Here is a 17,500-nt window from a genome sequence, read left to right on the forward strand (position 1 = left end):
TTCACCTCTCTCTTCCCTGATGCTTCTATTCTCCTTGTATCCCATCTACCTTTTACTCTCAGTGTAGCTACAACTAGAAAGTGATCTGATATATCTGTGGCCCCTCTATAAACATGTACATCATGAAGTCTACTCAACAGTCTTTTATCTACCAATACATAATCCAACAAACTACTGTCATTTCGCCCTACATCATATCGTGTATACTTATTTATCCTCTTTTTCTTAAAATATGTATTACCTATAACTAAACCCCTTTCTATACAAAGTTCAATCAAAGGGCTCCCATTATCATTTACACCTGGCACCCCAAACTTACCTACCACACCCTCTCTAAAAGTTTCTCCTACTTTAGCATTCAAGTCCCCTACCACAATTACTCTCTCACTTGGTTCAAAGGCTCCTATACATTCACTTAACATCTCCCAAAATCTCTCTCTCTCCTCTGCATTCCTCTCTTCTCCAGGTGCATACACGCTTATTATGACCCACTTCTCGCATCCAACCTTTACTTTAATCCACATAATTCTTGAATTTACACATTCATATTCTCTTTTCTCCTTCCATAACTGATCATTTAACATTACTGCTACCCCTTCCTTTGCTCTAACTCTCTCAGATACTCCAGATTTAATCCCATTTATTTCCCCCCACTGAAACTCTCCTACCCCCTTCAGCTTTGTTTCGCTTAGGGCCAGGACATCCAACTTCTTTTCATTCATAACATCAGCAATCATCTGTTTCTTGTCATCCGCACTACATCCACGCACATTTAAGCAACCCAGTTTTATAAAGTTTTTCTTCTTCTCTTTTTTAGTAATTGTATACAGGAGAAGGGGTTACTAGCCCATTGCTCCCGGCATTTTAGTCGCCTCATACGACACGCATGGCTTACGGAGGAAAGATTCTTTTCCACTTCCCCATGGACAATAGAAGAAATAAAAAAGAACAAGAGCTATTTAGAAAAAGGAGAAAAACCTAGATGTATGTATATATATATATGCATGTGCGTGTCTGTGAAGTGTGACCAAAGTGTTAGTAGGAGTAGCAAGATATCCCTGTTATCTTAGCGTGTTTATGAGACAGAAAAAGAAACCAGCAATCCTACCATCATGCAAAACAATTACAGGTTTTTGTTTCACAGTCATCTGGCAGGACGGTAGTACTTCCCTGGGTGGTTGCTGTCTACCAACCTACCTATATATATACATATATATATACATACATATATATATATATATATATATATATATATATATATATATATATATATTAGATAACTTTACAATAATTTAATAATAAACAGACATAACCCAAGGCAACATGGGTTTAAAGCAGGTCGCTCCTGCCTGTCCCAACTGCTGGACCAGTATGACAAGGTTCTAGATGCGCTAGAGGATAAACAAAATGCAGATACAGTATACACAAACTTCGAGAAAAAATTCGACAAGTGCAGCCATGGTGTAATAGCACACAAAATGCATGGTAAAGGAATAATAGGAAAAGTTGGTAGATGGATCTATAACTTCCTAACAAATAGACAAAGAGTAATAGTAAACAGAGTAAAGTCTGATGCTGCTACTGTGAAAAGTTCTGTTCCACAAGGCACAGTACTAGCTCCCATCCTGTTCATCATCCTCGTATCTGACATAGATAGAGATGTATGCCACAGCATAGTGTCTTCCTTTGTAGATGACACGCGAATTTGCATGACAGTGTCATCCATCGAAGACGCTGCAAGATTCAAAGCGGATATAAACCAAATTTTTACATGGGCCGCAGAAAACAAAATGAAATTTAATGAAGAGAAATTTCAATTACCCCAATATGGAAAACTTGAAGAAATTAAAACTGCATTACAATATACATGAAGTATACGTGAAGTATACCTGGAGTATACCTGGAGTATACCTGGAATATACCTGGAATATACCTGGAGTATACCTGGAGTATACCTGGAGTATACCTGGAGTATACCTGGAGAGGGTTCCGGGGGTCAACGCCCCCGCGGTCCGGTCTGTGACCAGGCCTCATTATAAAACAAATTCGAACCGCACAATAGACAGGGAAAACTAATTTAAAAGACCTGGGAATGATAATTTCAGAGGACCTCGATTTCAAAAACCTTGACAGCGTGTCTACAACATCTGCTCGAAAAATGATAGGCTGGATAATGAGAACCTTCAAGAGATGCCAAGCCCATGATGATTCTCTTCAAATCGCTTGTTCTCTCTAGGCTGGAATACTGATGTACACTAATGGCCCCCTTCAAGGCTGGCTAAATTGCTGACCTGGAGAATGTACAGAGAACCTTCACGGCGCACATATGTACGATAAAGCACCTAAATTACTGGAAACGGTTGAAGTCCCTTGATTTGTATTCCCTGGAATGCAGGCGAGAAAGATACATGATAATATACACCTGGAAAATCCTAGGGAGATTAGTACCAAATTTGCACACGAAAATCACTCCATATGAAAGCAAAAGTCTTGGCAGGAGATACAACATTATCCCGATGAAAAGCAGGGACACGACGAGTAAACTAAGAGACAACACAGTAAGTGTTAGGGGTCCAAGACTGCTCAACTGTCTACCAGCATACATAAAGGGAGATTACAAATAGACCCCTGACTGTCTTCAAGAAGGCGTTGGACAGGCACCTAAAGTCAGTACCTGATCAGCTGGGCTGTGGTTCGTACGTCAGTTTACGTGGGGCTAACAGTAACTGCCTGGTTGATCAGGTTGTGATCCACCAGGCTGCTACTGATCCACAGATCGGGCCGCGGGGGGCGTTGACCCCCAAAACCCCCTCCAGGTATACAAGTATTTTCGATCCACAATCATAAACATTAATCTTCTGAGGAAGGTCTCTAATTGAGGGCGAAATATGTAGATGTCTTATATCTGAGATTTTTTGCATCATATGGGATTTACAGGTTAGGTTAGGTTAGGTTAGTCAGATGATGACCCTCCTTTGGAGCTTTTGGTCATCTGACCGAGGCCTTTCGCTGGCTTACCGTTCCCCCCCTTTAAAAGGGATGGTCATGTAGAACCATCTTTGTTATTGGGATTTACAATTTCATAAATTTTCGACACACTGCTCTTCATTTGTTTCTTATCGTTTACATTGTTTCTATAATCCGATTTTATCTAATACTGGTTAAGTTAGATGAAGTAAGGTTGCGTTAAACAAGTTAGGTTAGGTTAAATCAGACTAGGTTTAGCAAGTTACGTTAAGCCAGGCTAGGTTAAGCAAGTTAGGTTAAGTCAGGCTAGGTTAAGCAAGCTAGGTTAGGTTAAGTCAGGCTAGGTTAAGCAAGTTAGGTTAGGTTAAGTCAGGCAAGGTTAAGCAAGTTAGGTTAGGTAAAGTCATCCTAGGTTTAGCAAGTTAGGTTAGGTTAAGTCAGGCTAGGTTTAGGAAATTACATTAAGCCAGGCTAGGTTAAGCAAGTTACGTTAAGTCAGGCTAGGTTAAGCAAGTTGGGGTAGGTTAAGTCAGGCTAGGTTAAGCAAGTTAGGTTAAGTCAGGCTAGGTTAAGCAAGTTAGGTTAGGTTAAGTCAGGCTAGGTTAAACATGCTTAATATACGATAAATTATGTTAAATTAACCTATAAAAGCACAGTTAACCACAGTGAACCAAATTAAAAACAATAGCAATAAATCCGGCAACGAAAACGGACGATGAAAAACGGGAAACGTTCACATCTGGACGTTAATCATTATCAAAGACAAAAAGGAATGTATCAACACTCGTTGAATAAAACCCGTGACACAGTTTGATAATGGAGGTCGCTGGCTTGTTGCATAAATATACTCAGGTATTCGAGATTAATACCAAAATATTAAAATGCAAAACATAACATTGTTGACAATCTGATGCAATTGTAGTTCTCACACTCGCGTTCATGAATATTTAACAGGATAATAGAATTAAGCGGAGTTACAGAATATTAACAACAGCGTGTACTCTTAACGCTAACTTTTTTTTTAATTTTACGTGCCTAAAATAATTCCATATTTTGCTTTGGTTAGGATAAGTTTTCTAGAGCTATATAATTATCTTAGGTTATACTAGGTTAGATTACTTTCGGTTAAATCAAATTTATATTAATTTACTAAGTATAACAAATAATAACGTACAATAATACAAATTATGCAATAATGCATAAAAGCGAGTCCACTGTGTATTGTGATGCGTAAACAGTAAGGATGGGGAGATAAGAAGTTAGGGAACGAGAAGACTGAGGGAGATTGATAATAAAATTGTGTAGGTTATAAAATAGTGTCACACTGGCTTTCCTGACAGTATTGAGTCTCTGTACATTACCGATGTTTGCAGCCTGACTCACTCCACCTACTAACAGGACGGACCTGCTCACTGCTGCATTCTCTTCTTCTGTTTCTAATGATGTCCGGTTCGTTATCATGACCAGAGCTTTGTTTTATATTCTGGTTCGTTGCCGCGGATTTAAAGCCTTTGCTTTGCTTTATGTCCAGGTCATTACTACTGGTTCAAAAGCAAATCCTTGACATCGATGTTTATTACATGCTTTCACAATATATGTTTTGTTTTTTGCATGGGTTCGTTAACAAGAATTAAAAACCAAAGCCGTGCTTAACGTCTGTGTTGATTATCACATGTCCAGGGTCACGAGAATGTATTGTGGAGAGTCAAGACTCGTGTCTACTTACCCCAGTAGCTCCTGTTCAGGTAGATGTAAAAAGGTGTCTTGGTATTATCGACTGTTGTGGGATGCATCATAGGGAAGGTCCCCAATGGAAATCAATCACACTGCTTCCTTTTCTGGAGTTCTCATGGGTTAAATACCCTCCTGGGTAATTCTCTAGGGAAATAAACGACTAAATATTTGTATAAGTGGACTTAGTGTCAATACAAGAGAATATGTGTGTGTGTGTGTGTGTGTGTGTGTGTGTGTGTGTGTGTGTGTGTGTGTGTGTGTGTGTGTGTGTGTGTGTGTGTGTGTGTGTGTGTGTGTGTGTGTGTGGGTGGGTGGGTGTACTCACCTAATTGTGGATACAGGGGTCGAGACTTAGCTCCTGGCCCCGCTTCATCACTGATCGCTACTAGGTCCTCTCTGTCCCTGTTCCATGAGCTTTATCATACCTCCTCTTAAAGCTATGCATGGTCCCTGGCTCCACTACATCACTTGTTAGAGTGTTCCACTTCCTGACAACTCTATGACTGAATAAATACTTCCTAATATCCCCTTGACTCATCTGAGTCTTCAACTTCCAAGTGTGACCCCTTGTTGCTGTGTCCTCTCTCTGGAACATCCTGTCTCTGTCCACCTTGTCTATTCCACGCAGTATTTTGTATGTAGTTATCATGTCTCCCCGGACCCTCCTGTGTGTGTGTGTATGTGTGTGTGTGTGCGTGTGCGTGGACGTGGATATGACCTTAGAATTTAATAAGAGGAATATATACATGATCATTCATAGGGGAAGGTGCATGTGGCGTATGGAGGCACGATAAAGGCAGTCCTAAAAGGAGAGGTGAAGGCAGTGGAGGTGACATGCGTTGTGATGAGCGTACTAGCAAGAGAAGAAGAGATGACTGACTGTCATGTAGTCACACAGACTGAACTAATCCCATTAATTATATCAATAAGTTGTGCCGTCCCTATGTGAAACAGATCAGTAAATAATGAAGGAAAAAAAGAGGCAGAAATTAAACAAATTTAAACATGAATATTCCTTGCCCTTCTCTCCCTCTCCCCCTCATCCTCCTCCTCCTCCCTCATCCTCACCCTGATCAATGAGGCATCATCCACCTGTGGGAGTAACTTAACACACCACCCACCTGTGAGGGCGGGAGATATAAACACATCCCCTGTAAAGAGTTGAAGTCATTAGTGAGAAGAAATTCCTCTCAGTTATTTTCAAAGGTGATAGTGATCCCTGAGAATAAATACTTTGACTGTAAACATTATGTAAACCAATGTGATGTAAATAGAATAGAGATTCATTCCAATTATTGTCAAAGAGGATGACTTTAAATAATCATCCTAGAGACTTTAAATAATTATTCTAGAGAAAGTGAATAAATTATATGTGTCAACAAGCGTGATGTAATATATTAATGTGATAAATCATCATGACTGTATATAAATTATACATTTGTGTTTATGGTCAAAGTTTTTGACGTGTTTATACCAAATGATATATAAATACAAGAATATGTTCAAAATGTTTTGATGTTTATACCATATATGTTGCGAATACATCCATTTTATATATTTTGCTCAAAAAATTCTTAAATTTTGTGGTTAAATGAATGATTTTGTTAAGCTAAAATATTTACTAAAGACGAGAAATTCAATATAATTTTAATTTATCGTCGTAATAATAAAGTTTCAATGAAACGATTTCGATAATACATACTTCTAAGAATATGTAACATCACTACAATCATTATGTGATGTTGCATACAGCATAACATTATACAAACAATATGTAACATCCCTACAATCATTATGTGATGTTGTATACAGCATAACATTATACAAACAATATGTAACAGATCCCTACACTCATTATGTGATGTTGCATACAGCATAACATTATACAAACAATATGTAACATCCCTACAATCATTATGTGATGATGCATACAGCATAACATTATACAAACAATATGTAACATCCCTACAATCATTATGTGATGTTGCATACAGCATAACATTATACAAACAATATGTAACATCCCTACAATCATTATGTGATGTTGCATACAGCATAACATTATACAAACAATATCTTAACAAAAGCATTAAAATTCTAGATCTTCACATTATGTGATACTGGATGGAGGAGAAACTTTTAATAAGAAACATTATATTCAATAAAAGTTTTAATAAGGAACGTTATATTTATTACAAGTTTTAATAAGGAACGTTATATTTATTACAAGTTTTAATAAGGAACGTTATATTCATTACAAGTTTTAATAAGGAACGTTATATTTATTACAAGTTTTAATAAGGAACGTTATATTTATTACAAGTTTTAATAAGGAACGTTATATTTATTACAAGTTTTAATAAGGAACGTTATATTTATTACAAGTTTTAATAAGGAACGTTATATTCATTACAAGTTTTAATAAGGAACGTTATATTTATTACAAGTTTTAATAAGGAACGTTATATTTATTACAAGTTTTAATAAGGAACGTTATATTTATTACAAGTTTTAATAAGGAACGTTATATTTATTACAAGTTTTAATAAGGAACGTTATATTTATTACAAGTTTTAATAAGGAACGTTATATTTATTACAAGTTTTAATAAGGAACGTTATATTTATTACAAGTTTTAATAAGGAACGTTATATTTATTACAAGTTTTAATAAGGAACGTTATATTTATTACAAGTTTTAATAAGGAACGTTATATTTATTACAAGTTTTAATAAGGAACGTTATATTTATTACAAGTTTTAATAAGGAACGTTATATTTATTACAAGTTTTAATAAGGAACGTTACATTTATTACAAGTTTTAATAAGGAACGTTATATTCATTACAAGTTTTAATAAGGAACGTTATATTTATTACAAGTTTTAATAAGGAACGTTATATTCATTACAAGTTTTAATAAGGAACGTTATATTCATTACAAGTTTTAATAAGGAACGTTATATTTATTACAAGTTTTAATAAGGAACGTTATATTTATTACAAGTTTTAATAAGGAACGTTATATTTATTACAAGTTTTAATAAGGAACGTTATATTTATTACAAGTTTTAACAAGGAACGTTATATTTATTACAAGTTTTAACAAGGAACGTTATATTTATTACAAGTTTTAACAAGGAACGTTATATTTATTACAAGTTTTAATAAGGAACGTTATATTTATTACAAGTTTTAATAAGGAACGTTATATTCATTACAAGTTTTAATAAGGAACGTTATATTTATTACAAGTTTTAATAAGGAACGTTATATTTATTACAAGTTTTAATAAGGAACGTTATATTTATTACAAGTTTTAATAAGGAACGTTATATTTATTACAAGTTTTAATAAGGAACGTTATATTTATTACAAGTTTTAACAAGGAACGTTATATTTATTACAAGTTTTAACAAGGAACGTTATATTTATTACAAGTTTTAACAAGGAACGTTATATTTATTACAAGTTTTAATAAGGAACGTTATATTTATTACAAGTTTTAATAAGGAACGTTATATTTATTACAAGTTTTAATAAGGAACGTTATATTTATTACAAGTTTTAATAAGGAACGTTATATTTATTACAAGTTTTAATAAGGAACGTTATATTTATTACAAGTTTTAATAAGGAACGTTATATTTATTACAAGTTTTAATAAGGAACGTTATATTTATTACAAGTTTTAATAAGGAACCTTATATTTATTACAAGTTTTAATAAGGAACGTTATATTTATTACAAGTTTTAATAAGGAACGTTATATTTATTACAAGTTTTAATAAGGAACGTTATATTTATTACAAGTTTTAATAAGGAACGTTATATTTATTACAAGTTTTAATAAGGAACGTTATATTTATTACAAGTTTTAACAAGGAACGTTATATTTATTACAAGTTTTAATAAGGAACGTTATATTTATTACAAGTTTTAATAAGGAACATTATATTTATTACAAGTTTTAATAAGGAACGTTATATTTATTACAAGTTTTAATAAGGAACGTTATATTTATTACAAGTTTTAATAAGGAACGTTATATTTATTACAAGTTTTAATAAGGAACGTTATATTCATTACAAGTTTTAATAAGGAACGTTATATTTATTACAAGTTTTAATAAGGAACGTTATATTCATTACAAGTTTTAATAAGAAACGTTATATTTATTACAAGTTTTAATAAGGAACGTTATATTTATTACAAGTTTTAATAAGGAACGTTATATTTATTACAAGTTTTAATAAGGAACGTTATATTTATTACAAGTTTTAATAAGGAACGTTATATTCATTACAAGTTTTAATAAGGAACGTTATATTTATTACAAGTTTTAATAAGGAACGTTATATTCATTACAAGTTTTAATAAGGAACGTTATATTCATTACAAGTTTTAATAAGGAACGTTATATTTATTACAAGTTTTAATAAGGAACGTTATATTTATTACAAGTTTTAATAAGGAACGTTATATTTATTACAAGTTTTAATAAGGAACGTTATATTTATTACAAGTTTTAACAAGGAACGTTATATTTATTACAAGTTTTAACAAGGAACGTTATATTTATTACAAGTTTTAACAAGGAACGTTATATTTATTACAAGTTTTAATAAGGAACGTTATATTTATTACAAGTTTTAATAAGGAACGTTATATTCATTACAAGTTTTAATAAGGAACGTTATATTTATTACAAGTTTTAATAAGGAACGTTATATTTATTACAAGTTTTAATAAGGAACGTTATATTTATTACAAGTTTTAATAAGGAACGTTATATTTATTACAAGTTTTAATAAGGAACGTTATATTTATTACAAGTTTTAACAAGGAACGTTATATTTATTACAAGTTTTAACAAGGAACGTTATATTTATTACAAGTTTTAACAAGGAACGTTATATTTATTACAAGTTTTAATAAGGAACGTTATATTTATTACAAGTTTTAATAAGGAACGTTATATTTATTACAAGTTTTAATAAGGAACGTTATATTTATTACAAGTTTTAATAAGGAACGTTATATTTATTACAAGTTTTAATAAGGAACGTTATATTTATTACAAGTTTTAATAAGGAACGTTATATTTATTACAAGTTTTAATAAGGAACGTTATATTTATTACAAGTTTTAATAAGGAACCTTATATTTATTACAAGTTTTAATAAGGAACGTTATATTTATTACAAGTTTTAATAAGGAACGTTATATTTATTACAAGTTTTAATAAGGAACGTTATATTTATTACAAGTTTTAATAAGGAACGTTATATTTATTACAAGTTTTAATAAGGAACGTTATATTTATTACAAGTTTTAACAAGGAACGTTATATTTATTACAAGTTTTAATAAGGAACGTTATATTTATTACAAGTTTTAATAAGGAACATTATATTTATTACAAGTTTTAATAAGGAACGTTATATTTATTACAAGTTTTAATAAGGAACGTTATATTTATTACAAGTTTTAATAAGGAACGTTATATTTATTACAAGTTTTAATAAGGAACGTTATATTCATTACAAGTTTTAATAAGGAACGTTATATTTATTACAAGTTTTAATAAGGAACGTTATATTCATTACAAGTTTTAATAAGAAACGTTATATTTATTACAAGTTTTAATAAGGAACGTTATATTTATTACAAGTTTTAATAAGGAACGTTATATTTATTACAAGTTTTAATAAGGAACGTTATATTTATTACAAGTTTTAATAAGGAACGTTATATTCATTACAAGTTTTAATAAGGAACGTTATATTTATTACAAGTTTTAATAAGGAACGTTATATTTATTACAAGTTTTAATAAGGAACGTTATATTTATTACAAGTTTTAATAAGGAACGTTATATTCATTACAAGTTTTAATAAGGAACGTTATATTTATTACAAGTTTTAATAAGGAACGTTATATTCATTACAAGTTTTAATAAGGAACGTTATATTTATTACAAGTTTTAATAAGGAACGTTATATTTATTACAAGTTTTAATAAGGAACGTTATATTTATTACAAGTTTTAATAAGGAACGTTATATTTATTACAAGTTTTAATAAGGAACGTTATATTCATTACAAGTTTTAATAAGGAACGTTATATTTATTACAAGTTTTAATAAGGAACGTTATATTCATTACAAGTTTTAATAAGGAACGTTATATTTATTACAAGTTTTAATAAGGAACGTTATATTTATTACAAGTTTTAATAAGGAACGTTATATTTATTACAAGTTTTAATAAGGAACGTTATATTTATTACAAGTTTTAATAAGGAACGTTATATTTATTACAAGTTTTAATAAGGAACGTTATATTCATTACATTTTACATTACATTTTAATAAGGAACGTTATATTTATTACAAGTTTTAATAAGGAACGTTATATTTATTACAAGTTTTAATAAGGAACGTTATATTCATTACAAGTTTTAATAAGGAACGTTATATTCATTACAAGTTTTAATAAGGAACGTTATATTTATTACAAGTTTTAATAAGGAACGTTATATTTATTACAAGTTTTAATAAGGAACGTTATATTTATTACAAGTTTTAATAAGGAACGTTATATTCATTACAAGTTTTAATAAGGAACGTTATATTCATTACAAGTTTTAATAAGGAACGTTATATTTATTACAAGTTTTAATAAGGAACGTTATATTTATTACAAGTTTTAATAAGGAACGTTATATTTATTACAAGTTTTAATAAGGAACGTTATATTCATTACAAGTTTTAATAAGGAACGTTATATTTATTACAAGTTTTAATAAGGAACGTTATATTCATTACAAGTTTTAATAAGGAACGTTATATTTATTACAAGTTTTAATAAGGAACGTTATATTCATTACAAGTTTTAATAAGGAACGTTATATTCATTACAAGTTTTAATAATGAACGTTATATTTATTACAAGTTTTAATAAGGAACGTTATATTCATTACAAGTTTTAATAAGGAACGTTATATTCATTACAAGTTTTAATAAGGAACGTTATATTTATTACAAGTTTTAATAAGGAACGTTATATTCATTACAAGTTTTAATAAGGAACGTTATATTCATTACAAGTTTTAATAAGGAACGTTATATTTATTACAAGTTTTAATAAGGAACGTTATATTTATTACAAGTTTTAATAAGGAACGTTATATTTATTACAAGTTTTAATAAGGAACGTTATATTCATTACAAGTTTTAATAAGGAACGTTATATTCATTACAAGTTTTAATAAGGAACGTTATATTTATTACAAGTTTTAATAAGGAACGTTATATTTATTACAAGTTTTAATAAGGAACGTTATATTTATTACAAGTTTTAATAAGGAAGGTTATATTTATTACAAGTTTTAATAAGGAACGTTATATTTATTACAAGTTTTAATAAGGAACGTTATATTTATTACAAGTTTTAATAAGGAACGTTATATTTATTACAAGTTTTAATAAGGAACGTTATATTTATTACAAGTTTTAATAAGGAACGTTATATTTATTACAAGTTTTAATAAGGAACGTTATATTTATTACAAGTTTTAATAAGGAACGTTATATTTATTACAAGTTTTAATAAGGAACGTTATATTTATTACAAGTTTTAATAAGGAACGTTATATTTATTACAAGTTTTAATAAGAAACGTTATATTTATTAAAAGTTTTAATAGGAAACGTTATATTTATTACAAGTTCCTTACTAATATTTGTGTTAATGTATGAACGATAATATGTGAACTTTTACTGAGGAACTAAAATATTCATTAAAGTTCCCAAAAAAATTGTGAATGAAGGATGAACTTTCAATAAGGGATTAAAGTTTTTTTTATTAATGCATTCATATGACGTATTTCACTATAATGTTAAAAAATGTATAAACTACGTGAAACCAAAATAAGAGACACAAATCTGTGTTAATGTATGGAAGATAAGACATGAACCACATATATATATATATATATATATATATATATATATATATATATATATATATATATATATATATATATATATATATATATATATATATATATATATATATATATATATATATATATATAAAGAAAATATTCATTTGAGAGAGAGAGAGAGAGAGAGAGAGAGAGCTTGACAGAGTAGAGAATTGAGCAAGACATCTCATCTCTCGCCTGGACCCATCCTGGATAGATCTGTCATTTCAGCAGAGCCTTCAACACAGGAGAGATGTGGGTGGCCTTACTGTTATGTACAAGGCCAATATTGTCAAAGTACCACACTTGGATCCACTTCGAGGACAGCGTGGAACAAGCTTTTATGCCACAAGACGGGCAGCAAGCAGCAACTTCACTCTGGCTGTACCCTTCTCCAGAACATCACTCCATCTGAGATCATATATACCCAGGATGACTCGAGTATGGAACACATTCGTACAGGATAATGATGCCAACGAGATAACATCAGTTGATCACATGAAAATGCTGGCCCACAGATGGCTCCAACTTCATCCTGTTCCCTACTTGTATGTCTCATAACAATAAAAATGCTTTCAAATGAGCTGATGTAGGTAACAGCTCTTAGCTTGCCAATAAAGTTAGGAATACTTAACCTGTAAATAGCTGTCAATAAAGCTAGGGATCTTTTTTTTTTTTTTTTTTATTCGCCTGTATTCTCCCGGCCCGGGTCTTATCCAAGTATTGGTGACCCGGCCTTGGCTCCCTATCTGGGGAGTATCTTGAGATGTAAGTCTCCCATAGGAGGAGGCACAAGTACCCCCTCATCTTTGGGACCAACTATCCCCAGGCCTAGTCACATTCCCCGCCCTCACGGGGCTCGTAGGGAGAAGGTAGGCCTCTGGTCTGCCATCTACCCCGCCTCAAAGGGGCTAGTTGGGATGGCAGTCTTATGAGCTGCAGGTGGCAACAAGCTCAGGCCTTCATTTTTATATATAAGAAGCTGGCCTGACTGGACGCTCTGTAATTTTGCTTACGGAAGACTAGCCTTGCCAGGATTCGAACCAGCGACCCATGCGGTGAGAGTTGCAACTCATTTGGCCACCGCTGCTTGTGCATTAATAATTTTTTTTTTCCTGACTGTCGTTGCTGTCGTGTCTGGCATTGCTTTCTGCACTGGCTTGCCTCTAAGGTTGCCATGGCCTGCCTGGCTGGCTGGTGGAACACTCCTGACTGGCAGCTCTGGCTAGTGAAGCTGGCCTGACTTTGAGCTTATTATTTTGTTTACAGAGTCTTTCCGGCTGGCTATCGTTGTGTCCTGTCTGGCATTATTTTCTGCACTGGCTTGCTTCTTAGGGTATCATGCCCTACCTGGCTGGCTGCAATAGCTGCCCTGGTAGGCGAACTTTCCAGTTTCACAGCTCAGGCTATAGAAGCTGGCCTGACTGGACGCTCTGTTATTTTGCTTACAGAAGACTAGCCATGCCGGGATTCGAACCAGCGACCCATGCGGTGAGAGTTGCAACTCTCCTCATTTGGCCACCGCTGCTGGAGTCACTGTTAATGCCGCAGATACAACCTGATCACCAGAGTGCTGGTTATTGCGACCCCTGTGCAAAAAAGAGAGACAGAGAGAGAGAGAGAGAGAGAAAGAGAGAGAGAGAGAGATAAATGAATGGAAGTGTGGTGGTAGCAACTATGATCTCACTCAGGTAGAGTGGTCTGAACTCTCTAGAGATGAAAGGCCTCACTCAGTGCAGGTAGTGTCCTGGACTCCCTCGGGGTAAGAGCGTTCACTCAGGGAAGGTGGAGTGACTTAGGATCCCTCGGGTAATTGAGCAGTGACAGCGGGGGCGGTCCGCGGGAACACCATGAGGAAATCTCTGGGCAGAAGAGTCGGGAGGAAACTGTTGGTGTGGATTCCCTACAGGAATTGGATTCTGCTAGACAGGACACCTTGTGGACATAGGACACTGCTAGACTGAGCACTTTGGGAGACATTGATTTCACACTACTCATGTTTTTTGGGCAAAATATTGACCATAAAACTTCAGGTGATTATCTTCTTCACCAGCTCAGTTGCCAATTTAAGTATGTCAAATTCTGATGAAGACTGTTCATGATGTTTGGTCAACTCTTGTTTTCTAATTGTCCAAGAGTCAACTTGGATTTTTTGGAAGTTTAATGTTTTTTGTAGTCTTTTTATCCTTTGTGGTTTCAGATACATGATTCCATGAATTCCAACATGGAAGCAGTGAGCATTTTTCAGAAATCAAATACAGTAGACCCCCGAGTTTCGTGATTAATTCGTTCCAGAGAGCCCGCCGAAGGTCGAAATTCACGAAACTCGAAACCATTTTCCCCATAAGAAATAATGGAAATAAATTTAATCCATTCTAGACACCCAAAAATATTAAAATAATTTTTTTTTTTTCAAATTAAATAAAGATTTACATAATAAAAACAATCAGAATTCAAGTACATGCATTTAAAATAAATAATAATAACATTACACTTACCTTTACTGAAGACTTCTGGGTGGATGGAAGATGGGAGGAGGTGATAGGAGGAAGGTGTACACTATTGCTTGGAAAGAGAATCTCCTTCCATTAGGACTTTAGGTAGCAAGTCCTTATCTGGGGTTACTTCCCTTCTTCTTTTAATGCCACTGGGAACAACTTGAGAGTCACTGGACCCCAGGCACACAAAATATCTATCCAGAGAGGTCTTTTTCTGGCGTTTCTTTAAGATTTCCCTGAAGTGGGACACAACACTGTCATTGTTCATGTTGCATATACGGCTTGTTTCAGCTTGGTCAGGGTGATACTTTTCAACAAAACTTTGCAACTCATTCCACATTCCACACATGTCCTTAATCACTGAAGAAGGCACCTCATCCACTCCCTCTTCCTCCTCCTCTGAAGCAAGTTCCTCGGCTGTGGTCTGATGCTGTTCCAGTTGAAGCTCTTGCAGTTCATCAGTGGTTAGCTCTTCTCTGTGGTCCTTCACCACTCTTCCACATCCATGTCACTCACTTTATTTACCAAAGGGCTTGCACTAGCTTTCCTTGAGTCTATGATGACTTATTTAGCAATTGCAAGCACAAAAAAACAATGGATTATTATGAAATGTATTGTATGAACCGGCGGGGTGATGGTCACGTGTTGGTAAACAATGGCACACTGAGCCTGAATGGCATGGGAGACTGGCTTTGTGTGCGCGGTGACGGGCGGATGGGTACCGGACGGTCGCTGAAACACGAGTTTTTTCACGAAACTCGAGGCCAAATTTTTCCCAAAAAACTCGCCGAAGGTCGAATTTCGCTAAAGTCGAGGCTGCCGAAACTTGGGGGTCCACTGTAAATCCAAAATGGCCAACATGAAATGGGTATACATTATATTTGGCTATAATTTCGTTTCTACTTTGAATATTTAAATGGTTATATCTTAAAAAATCCCATTCGAGGAACTCATTTTTGGTTGTTGCAAATTTCCCAGGAGGATCTGCAGTGACCAAGAATATGCTTATACTGTGACTGATTTACTGAATGACTTGACTGATTTACTGAATGACTTACTTGACTGACCGACCTACTGACTTGACTGATTTACTGACTTGACTGCTTTAATGACATGGTTGACTCTACTGACTAACTTACTGAATTACTGAATGGCTTGACTGATATATTGACTACTTACTACTTGACTGATTTACTGACTGATGGCTTACTGACTTGACTGACTGACTTAACTGATTTACTAAATGATTTGACAGACTGACTTGAATGAGTGGCCTACTGACTTGAATGACTGTACTGACTTGGCTGACTGCTCTACTAACTAACTTGACTGGACTGACTTACTGATCGAACTACCATCCTACTTAGCTCAAATGGGCTTCAGCAGGCCTCTCCACTCCCTCTTTCACAATCATCGACAAACACCAGCAACCACAATTTAAGGTAAGAAATATTATTTCTGTTGTGTTTTTAGCCCTAAGCAACAGAAAAAAAACATACAATGTAACAAAAATGAACAACAATTGCATTATTATTTTTATTTTTGTAAGATTTGGAGACCTAAAAAAAAAAAAAGTTGTTTGGCTTTTTTGAGGGAACACAGGAACGTAACCCTATTTTCCCCCTAAGTTCTTCAGTTTCTTTTACAGGGATTCGTCTAACACTTAATTTTCAGGAATCTAACTACCGTCTTAATCGACGGTCTACTGTTTAGAGTTCAGAGAATCATGAAATACAGTAAAGGTAACTGGCAGCCCTCAATCCCACGACACACTAGTGTTAAAGTTAATAGGCTAGTTCTAAAGTTAGCAGGCCTGTGCTCAAGTTAGCATGCAAGTGTTAAAGTTAAACCAGTTCCAAAGTTAACAGGACTAAAGTTAGCATGCCAGTGGTAAAGTTAGCAGTCTAATGCTAAATTTCGTAGGTAAGTGCTCTGACTATTATACCGTGGTCAGAGCACTGGATCGCTATTTTAGGAATAGTAATTAATAGGTTCGAGAACTGCCCATTCCTTGAGCTGTTTACAATAGTTCCACTACGATTTTCGCTAGCCAAGGATTACAGTGCGAAGAAAGGTGACACAACACTGACATACAGAAAAAAAAAATCCAGTGATTCCAATTATGGTCAGTTTTGTCACAGAAACTTTGCCTTAATCTAGACATCTGCTCATCATGTTCAATGTTTGAACGAAAATGACAAGATTCCAACTCAAGATCTAGTAGAAAGCCTCCAAATAACTTGTTACTATCCTTCTGTAAGAGCTTGCTTCACGTTTTTCAAGAAAATCTATCACGATAGGTTAAAGTCATGAAAAC

The sequence above is a fragment of the Cherax quadricarinatus genome, unplaced genomic scaffold (genome assembly GCF_038502225.1).
Source record: "Cherax quadricarinatus isolate ZL_2023a unplaced genomic scaffold, ASM3850222v1 Contig890, whole genome shotgun sequence".
Taxonomy (NCBI): Eukaryota; Metazoa; Arthropoda; class Malacostraca; order Decapoda; family Parastacidae; genus Cherax; species Cherax quadricarinatus.